This window comes from Erythrolamprus reginae, chromosome 1 (genome assembly GCF_031021105.1).
Source record: "Erythrolamprus reginae isolate rEryReg1 chromosome 1, rEryReg1.hap1, whole genome shotgun sequence".
In the NCBI taxonomy this organism is placed as follows: domain Eukaryota; kingdom Metazoa; phylum Chordata; class Lepidosauria; order Squamata; family Dipsadidae; genus Erythrolamprus; species Erythrolamprus reginae.
In genome coordinates this window covers 254540412-254550468 of record NC_091950.1, presented here as the reverse complement: position 1 = coordinate 254550468, position 10057 = coordinate 254540412, and the positions used below count along the sequence as shown (strand labels likewise).

Genomic DNA, 10057 nt, shown 5'->3' with positions numbered 1-10057 from the left:
GATTAAAGAGGAATGGCAGGAAACTGGCCAGGTCTTTGTGCCGCTCTCAAATTTCCTGGAAAAAATTTTTGGGCTTTGGTTGTTAATTAGAAAATGGTTCTTAAGAAGAGGCAAAAAAAATCTTGAACACCCGGTTTTTATCTAGAAAAGTTCTTAAGTAGAGGCATTCTTAGGTAGAGGTTCCACTGTACTTACTTCTGTTATTGCTTTGGTGGTTCACAATGTTTCCACATTGCTATTTCATTTGGGGCCTTTTCATGTGCAGTTCTCTTAACTTAATTGTCTTCACTCGTGGATCATCAACCCCATGATCCTTCAGCCAGTTTCTGACTGTAGGAAGTGGGTCCCATCTTGCCACAGGGATGCCAATGATGTTTATTGTCATCAAATTACTAATGTTTTCAACAGTTAGGTGGGTTCTTTGTTCTGAATATATGAAGTTCATTTTTGAGAACCACTTTTGCATCTCTGCTGAACTAACAGCAATTGTCCTGATGATATCTCTAGCTTTTTTGACAGTGTCAGGAATTTTATAGTTATGGATTTTATTAGTATGTTTTCTAAAGAAAAATATCTGTAGTCATTCAAATTAACTTTGCAATTAAAATTTTTGCCAAATTCAAACAATCCTTCCTCTGCTTGTGCCCATGGAGCAACTACATCTGCAATGTTCTAGTAATCCGGTTCCAAATGTGAGAAGCTGTAATTTGTTTGCATCTGACAATTGGCTACTTGTTTTTAGGTGTTTTTAATCCATCAGCCTTTTCTTCAAATTGGTGATGATGCTTTCCAGATGTTTTTCATGAGGAAGTGCAACTAATCGTTCATTGTTAACAAATTTAATATTTTGGAAGGTTTCTGAAGTTATCATTCCGTAAACCTTGTTTCATATGAATCCCTTCCCATCTAAGCAATTCAAATGCTTTAATTGATCACAATACCAATTTTTTGGCCCTGATAATGTCTATGTTTTTCCTTTGCAGGGCATTTGACAGAAGACAAAATCTCATTTAGAATGTCAATCATAAGGGTCAAATCAGTGAAAAATTAAATTTTTAAGATGGGCAGCCATGCCTGGAAAAAACTGATATAACACTGGATAAGCATGCAACACAGCTACTGTTGACCTTAAACTACTGGAAGCCCATCTTGGTCCCAAAACTCTACAAATCTTCACAATTTGAGTGTTCAGTTGTTGAGAGATTTGGAAAAGTTCTGCCTGGCTCTTGCAGGATTTATGGAAAGTGGTGTGTATCTTATCAAAGAATATTTTGATGGGGTTCAGTTGTTTGATGTCCTTTATGGAATCATCCAGCACAAGTTGGAGGCGATGGTTCAAATAGTGCCAGGTTATAATGTTTGGGAATTCTTTAATATTCTGGTGCTGACTCCAGATTTTCTTTCTTCCAAGCATAACACCATCAGAGCAGAATCCTATTAAATGCTTTCGCAGATATTCCATGGCAAACCCAACTTTATGTAAGCTTCCCATCACTGAAGAACATATGGTCTCCGCATCTTGTTTGTCCAGTTCCACAGCTCAACGAAAATGGTTGGATCCTCATTCTGGATCCTCAACTTTTACAAAACTATCACGACTACTTTCATTGATAGGGTTGAGACTTCATCAATTGGTCAACACACTTTCAGATTTTTTTGCCATAATTGTTTTAAGCATGGTGGTTTTAATATCCATTGCAATAAATCAACTATTTTCACTGTGGATTTCCGTGAATGCAAGCCTACTTCCACATCTACTCCAATTCTATTTAGCAAATTTATCTGTGTTTCAATGTCTGAGAATGATTTACATTTTTGTGCCAAAAAGTAAACTGTGTAAAATAATGTTTCAGTATTGGGTTTATATTTTTCATTTGCTTTTCCCATTGCTTCCGTTTTTTAATGCTCTCTCTGCAAAAGGTATGTGATTTTGATTTAAAATGTTCATTCATTTCTTTCCTAAGAGATGCTTTCTGCACCTCCTTATTTGTCCCTGCTGCCATGATTTTGAATTTTTTTCCATTCTCTGAAAACACAAACACCTTTCTCTAATGAGAACTCATATTTCTCACAGTACAAACAACCTAATTTTTTGTCTGACACTGCCAGCCCATCAGACTTCTCCTGGAAGTTTCTATATTGCTGCAAACTCCAGCAGTCAGAAAGTGTTGGAAAACTTTCAGTTGAGGAGATGCTGTTTTCTCCTACTTCAAGTGGTGGAAGCAGTGTTGCGGGTGTTGCTGGTGTACTGGTGGTGCTGTTGTTACTGATGGTGCTGAAATTCAGTATTTATGTCAGTCCAAGTAGCTATTGAAGAGTTAGTGGTGCCATTATTATAAGCAATGGTAAAGCAAGGTATGGATTTAAAACCAGAAATGTTTTCTTGAGTATTTCAAAGGGCATACAATACATATTTAATGTTACGCATGTTAACAGCTGCTGGAATTGTGTTTGCAAAACAATGGCAAAACAAAGATATGAAAATAAAATAAAGAAATTACAATGTGAAGAAATCAATAAATTGACAATTAAAATCAAGGAAAATGCTTTGAATACTTTTTAATATGGGATTCGTTTTTATCAATGGCTAACTAATAGAAACAAAAGTTAGAAATCTAAAATTATGAAAGAAAACACCAAGTGTGGTATAAGGAAAAGTCACTAAAATGTATAAGCAAATATTATTCGTATTTGATCATTATTAATGTGTAGATAACTGCAGGAGATTACACATACATACCCAAACTATAATTGCACCAGGGAAACACCAAAAGAATAACAGCAGTTTTCCCCCAAAACACCAGTTTTTGCCCTAGGGCAGTGATGGCGAACCTATGACACGCGTGTCAGCACTGACACGCGTAGCCATTTTCAGTGACACACGGCCACCGGAGAAACTGACTAGACGGAGCCAGAGAACGGGAGTGAGAACAGGCGAGAGAGGCAGGCAAAAGCTGCGTCTTCTTCGGGGTGGGAACCTTTTCTACCTGGAACCTTGTTGCTTCTCCTGCACTACCGGGCGGGAACGGTGACTCGGCAGTATAGGCGGCGCACAAGCAGTGAAGAGGGCGGGTAATAAGGGGCGGAGCTGCCGGGGCAGGACAAGACTATGGCGGAGACCATTGTAAGTTCGGCTCGTTGAGGGGACGAAGCCTGGAAGGGGGGCTCCTTACTCTCTTCTCTCAGCCCGCCCCGGGGGGGGTGTTTCCTCCCTCCTGTCTTTTGTCATTGTGAGGCGGGGGGAGTGGGGTAAGGAAGGCTCCGTGCTCAGGTCTATCCCTTGGCTTCCCCCCCGGCGCCTACTCGGCTGGGGGCTGACAGCTCTGCCTTTGAAGGTGATGGGAGGCACCAGCCCATGGTGAGGTTTGTTTTCCTGTCCCGTCTCCCTTGCCAGGTTTGTGGAAGAGCAGGGGGATTGCGGGGACACCCTTCCCCCCCCCACCGAACGAGGAGGGGGGGCTGCTGCAACTGAAGAGAAGGGGCCCTCCCACCTTCATTAAAATATCAGAGCTTTAAAGCCAGTTTCGTAATATTTCCCCCCCTCCTCCAAAACAAAAAAGTGTAACTGGGCAAGATGGACCAGAAATGGAAGAATTTTTCAAAAGCAAAATTCCTCTCATGATACATAGAACAAGAATCTCTATCTAAAGGGGGTTTTTTTTGTATTTTTTAATTTAATTTAATTTAATATGCCACACAACTCCCGGAGGACTCTTGAAATATCGGGCTACTTTTCCTATAATCCCAAAATGATATGTTCATAGGAGTTGAAGTCTAATACATTTAGAAGGCAACAAAAACTTGAAAAAGCTGACAAAGTTTCCGTGACTTCGAATTTCTTTTCTTTTCGCACCCTAATTATTTTGGATCTAGGTTCAATATCAACATTACTTGCAATAAATTAAGATAGAAGCATCCATAGGATATATGACTTCCTGCCCATGTTCCCTTAATTATTATATTACTTTGTGTGCCAGACAGAGTAAATCATGTGTGTGTCCTGGTGGATCACTTGTTTGGGGTTTTGAAAGTAGGAAACTATTCAGTAAATAAGTGAAGCTTTGACTGTGTTAGAAATATCACAAAATTATGGTTTTTTTCTCAAGGTGACACACCACCCGAGTTATGCTCGGTTTTTTGGCGAATTTTGACACACCAAGCTCAAAAGGTTGCCCATCACTGCCCTAGGGATTGGAAAATAAATCATCAAGGCATTGTGGAAAGTATTAGCATAAAGTCCCAGAAACCTCACAGAACCAGAAACCACAAAATACATTGCCAAAAAACCCAAGCCAGCCTTTTCCCTTTTAAGAAAACCTCAGGGAAAAGCACCAGCTAAATTCTTAAGTACATCCATTAAAACAAGGAGAAATATAAGACTAAAACTAGCTCACCTGGAACTCCCTTTTTCCTATTTCCTGGCACAACTAATCCCCAGGGTAGGAAAGACAAAAAATCTGGGACCAAAATTAACCTGGGAATACAGGAAAACAAAAGCAGAGCAATCAGAAACCCATCAAGCTGCAGGAGCTCACAAAATCACACAAAGATTAACATATAAAAGCAGCAATGGATTCATATAAAAGATGAAGCAATTATCTCAAAAACCACTTATCACACAGAAATACACAAAATTGTCAGAAATGGTATAGGGTCTCCTGCTTGAGCAGGGAGTTGGACTAGATGACCCACAAGGTCCCTTCCAACTCTGTTAACCTTAATGTGCTTTCTTTAAAAAACAGTACAGGTTATTTTCCACTAGGCAACAGTATTGAACCAAAATCTCAGAAACCATTGGCCAAAGGTGTTCAAACTTGGCAAATTTAAGACTTGTGGATTTTAACTTCCAAAATTCTCCAGCCAGCATGGAGTTGAAGTCCACAAATTTAAAAGTTGCCAAGTTTGGGGACCCCTGCTTTGGACTATCAGGAAATACTAAGGTGCATCCCTGAAGTTGTTAAGTGACATAGTTGTTAAATTAATCTGTCTTTAAGTCGCTAAAGGGAACACATGACCCGGGACACTGTAATGGTCATAAATATAAATCAATTGCCAAGTGTCTGAATTTTGATCACATGACCCTGGAGATGCTGGAACAGTTGTTAAGTGTGAAAAATGATCATGTCACTTTTTCACTGCCATTGTAACTTTGAACAGTCATTAAGCTAACTCAAGGACCAACCTGTACTTAAAAGCCACACATAGATGGACATATAAAAACAGCAATAGTGTCACATAAAAGGTGATTGCCATAAGAAGAATCACACAGAAGCACACAAAATTGTCATAAATGGTGTGGGGCAGTGATGGCGAACCTTTTATTCCTCAGGTGCCAACAGTGATGGGCTACCAAAATTTTTGCTACCACACTATGGGCGTGGCTTATGCATTTTGTTTCAATATCTTTCATTGCAAATTCTGGGGTAAAGCTCAAATACTCCGAAAGTCTTGAGACCCAGTCTACTCAGTGATTTCAATACCTTAAGCTATCCCCCTCTCTCAGTGACAATTTAATTCTATTCTTTTAGTTATTCCAGGTAGTTCTTGACTTGCAACTGGATGCTTGGCAACCATTTCAAAGTTTTGACAGAGGGCCCCCTCCAAAAAAAAGTTACTTATGACTCAGATTCAAAGCTACAATGGCTATTCTCCCCTCTCCCCTGTGGTTACATGATTGCATCTGGGCTCTCAAAGCAACCAGCTTGCATTTACTGCCATTTCCCATGGTCATATGATTGTGAATTATCATTGGGTTGTTGTTGACTTTTTTTTTTTTGCCAGAAATTGATATTTATTTCAGGTTTCTGGCAGAAAATGCCATTATAGACAATGGCTTCACTTAATGATTACAAATTCACTTAACCCTGCTGTTCTGTTTAGAAAAAATCCCTAATCTTATGTTCCCCGGTCTATTTGACCCGGACTGCAAATTAATCATTTTAGGTACTTATATTTGGTCTTTTTGAAAGCTTTTTTCACCTGGAGACAAGTTTGAACATTTCTGCACACAATGGAATGAAAATTGAACTGAAACAATTAATCCTTATTGGTTTATTTTGCACATAAATGTGCCTCCCCCCATTTTTGTGAAATGTTTTTCAATTTATGGATAGTTTTGCTTGCAAAATGCATTCTATTTTACTGAAGTTGGTGTGGGATTGGTAGCTTGAACATTTCTGCACACAATGATATGAAAATTGAAATGAAAAAAGTAAATCTTATTGGTTTATTTGGTGATATAATGCATGCCCCCCCATTTCTGTGAAATAGTCTTCACTTTATGGATAGTTTTGTTATCAAAATGCATTCTATTTTATTAAAGTTGGTGTGGGATTTGTAGCTTGAACATTTCTGAACATAATGATATGAAAATTGAACTGGAAAAATTGATGCATATTGGTTTATTTTGCACATAAAGTTATTTCAATTTATATAAAAATATGCTGTTAATTTCAAACTTACATACTTTTTTTTATTAAAATGCATTTCTTTCATAAAATTAGTTCTCTGGCTACAATGTGGTTGATTTTCAAAAGGATATTCCAAATATTTCTAGCCAAATATGTATAACAAGTGACAATAATGGCACACAGCAAGGCCGAGGGGGGTGGCCCTTTTGTGGCAAAAATAAACCAATAAGAACCATTTTTTTCCAGTTCATTTATATTTTTCTTATGTTCAGGATTGTTCAATTTAGTATATCAAACCTTTTGGGGGAAAATTCCTTAGGGACTTGTAGCCTTAAAAAATATAAATTGACACGAAATTCAGAAAGGATGGGGGGGAGGGGCTTTTTGATCAAAATAGAAATATAAGTCTCAATTTTTCCAGTTCAATTTTCATATCATTATGTTCATAAATGTTCAAACTAGTTTTCCAGTTGAAAAAGTTTTCTAAAAGACCAAATTCAAGTACCTAAAAAAAATCATTTTGGTCCGGGTCTAAACGTGACTTTTTTTTTGCCCAGAAAAAAAATTTTTTCCCCACCCCCACAAATATTTTTTTGATGATCAGCATTGTTAAATTTAGTAAATGAATGCCTAAGATTTTAAAGAATATTTCGGATTTGGAGCATAAAAAAGTGAAAATGGTTGCAAGCAGCCGAGGAGGGGGGGGGGCTTATTTCTGATGTTAAAAAACCAGTAAGAATCATTTTGTTTCAATTCCTTTATATTTTTCTTATATTCAGAAATGTTCAAGCTACCAATCTCACACCAACTTCAGTAAAATAGAATGCATTTTGCAAGCAAAACTATCCATAAATTGAAAAACATTTCACAAAAATGGGGGGAGGCACATTTATGTGCAAAATAAACCAATAAGGATTAATTTTTTCAGTTCAATTTTCATTCCATTGTGTGCATAAATGTTCAGACTACTTTCCAAGTGAAAAAAGCTTTCAAAAAGACCAAACATAAGCACTGCAAATGAAGAGTTTTCGGTCCGGGTCAGGGTGACCCGGGAACAGAAGATTTGTAACTTTTTTTGCCCAGCAAAAACTAAGCCCCCCACCCCCCAAAAAAAATTCTCATAGAGAGAACCCCTGAAATGATTAACAGTCATGAAATTTCAAGTTTCAGATATGCAGGGAAAATTTTTTACAGGGACTCAAACTTGGCTTCGGGTAACATACGACCGGAACAGAACAGCATAGCAATAGCATAGCAATAGCATTCAGATTTATATGCCACTTCACAGTGCTTTACAGCCCTCTCTAAGCGGTTTACATAGAGTAAGCATATTGCCCCCAACAATCTGGGTCCTCATTTTACCAATCTTGGAAGGATGGAAGGCTGAGTCAACCTTGAGCCTATTGAGATTTGATCTCCCAAACTGCTGGCAGCCGGTGATCAGCAGAAGCAGCTTGCAGTACTGCACTCTAACCACTGCGCCAATGCTCTTAACAATTAAAGTGATCCGCTTAATGTCTGCCATACATTACAGATTTTAAAGACTTTGAGTAGATCCAGCTCCATGACTCTTTACTCCCTATGTGCATATAAAAACCAGTGGAACCTCATTGAAATGTCACCAGAAATCTCTGAAACTTACACGGGAAGAAACCCGAATATGCCAAGACTGTCATACCTGTACCCGTGAAAATCTACGAAAACAAACACACACACACTTATATATATCATGTTCATCTGGTGGAGACATCTTCAACTGGTGGAGACATTTTTTTCTTAAGATGCCAGACAAATACATGTACCCAAAGAAATGTCCTTTCTTTTTTATAGCAATGAAATCCAGAATCCACTTCATTAATTTGTTGAGGAAATTTGTCACAGTGGAATTTAAGACTGATTAAATCTGATTAAATGTATGATTAAATCTTCATACATTTTCTGGCTTGGAGTACCTGTTATCCCCGCTCTTCACAGGACCCTCTTCTCTGTCAATTACAAGATCATTCAGCTGTGTCATTGGTGATTTGTTTGAAAACTGAAATAAGGTAGAGAGAGAACTAAAGCTGATGTAGATGTAGCAAGAAACTCAATGGGTCAAAGCACCGGTGTCAAACCAGTGAAGGGCTACCAAAGGTTTTACTACCACACTCTATGTGTGGCTTGATGGTCATGAGACTAGGTAGGAGTGGCTTATCAGCCATGTGACCAGGTGGGAGTGGCTTGACAATCATGTGACTTGACCAAGGATTTCCCAAGAACCTCAAAGCAATACCCATATCAATGTTCTAGAGCAGTGTTTCCCAACCAGTGTGCCGCGGCACACTAGTGTGCCGCGGGACATGGTCAGGTGTGCCGCAAGCCCAGCTTGGCTGGAGCTTCCCTGGCAGTGACGGCAAGTGAGATTTTGGGGCCCGGTGGGAGGGCGCCGGCCACTGTTGCTTCTAAGCTATGTGGGTGTGTGCCCGCACAGCCATTAGGAACCCCCCAAAAAAACTTTTGCAGTGGCACAAAGCCACGCAGTCCTGAATCGCTCCCTTCTCTGGCCAGCAAAGTCAGCTGCCCAGGAAAGCGCTGCATTTGAAAAGCACACATTTAAAAAACGTGCCGCTTTCCCAGGCAGCTGGCTTGCTGGCCGGAGAAGCGACAGATCCGGGACAGTGTGGCTTGGCGCCGTGATGGCCTTCAAGCGCCACCCTTTGTGGTGCCCCACCACCCGTTCCTGCAGGTAGAAATCTGGTGCGCTACTGGGAGGTGGAGGCGGCGCATGGCCGGGCGTTGAGCGCCATGGACACCTGGGAGGGCGAAGGGGTGGATGTGGCTGCTGCCTCAGCTGCAGAGCCGGACAGGGGCGGAGGCAGAGGAAACGGCAGAGTCTGCGCTGGGGCCATGTGGGGCCACTGATCCAGGGGGGCATGGACCGGCAAGTCGCCCTCCACTCTCTCTCTGCTCTCTCTCTCTTTCTCTCTCTGTTGCCGGCATGGTGTACGAGAGAGAAAAGAGAGAGATAAAAAAGAGGAGAGAGAGAAAGCAAGAGAGAAAGAGAGAGAAAGAAAGCAAAAGAAAGAGAGAAGGAAAGCAAGAGAGAGAAATCAAGAGAGAGAGAGAAAGCAAGGGAGAGAGAAAGCAAGGGAGGGAGAGAAAGAGTGTGTGAGAGAGAAAGAAAGAGAGAGAAAGCAAGAAAGAGAGAAAGAGAGGAAGAGAGAGAGAGAGAAGCAAAAGAGAGAGAAAAAGAAAGCAAGAGAGAAAGAGAAAGAGAGAAGGAAAGCAAGAGAGAAAGAGAAAGAGAGAAGGAAAGCAAGAGAGAGAGAAAGAGAAAGCAAGAGAGAGAAAGCAAGGGAGAGAGAAAGAGTGTGTGTGATAGAGAAAGCAAGAGAGAGAAAGAAAGCAAAAAATAGAGAAAGAGGGAGAGGAAGAGAGAAAGAGAGAAAGAAAGCAAGAGAGAGAGAGAGAGAAAGAGAGAGAAAGCAAGAGAGAAAGAGAAAGCAAGGGAGAGAGAAAGAGAGAGAAAGAGTGTGTGTGAGAAAGAAAGCAAGAAAGAGAGAAAGAGAGAGAAAGAGAGAGAGAGAAAGAGAAAGAAAGCAAGACAGAGAGAGAGAAAGCAAGAGAGAAAGAGAGAGAGAGAAGGAAAGCAAGAGAGAGAGAGAGAA

General features: G+C 40.1%; 1 pseudogene; it reads right to left on the bottom strand.

Moving 5' to 3' along the window:
• Positions 1–235: 235 nt before the first annotated feature.
• On the bottom strand, positions 236–8427 carry LOC139172441 (E3 SUMO-protein ligase KIAA1586-like; annotated as a pseudogene).
• Between the last annotated feature and the right edge of the window lie 1630 nt (positions 8428–10057).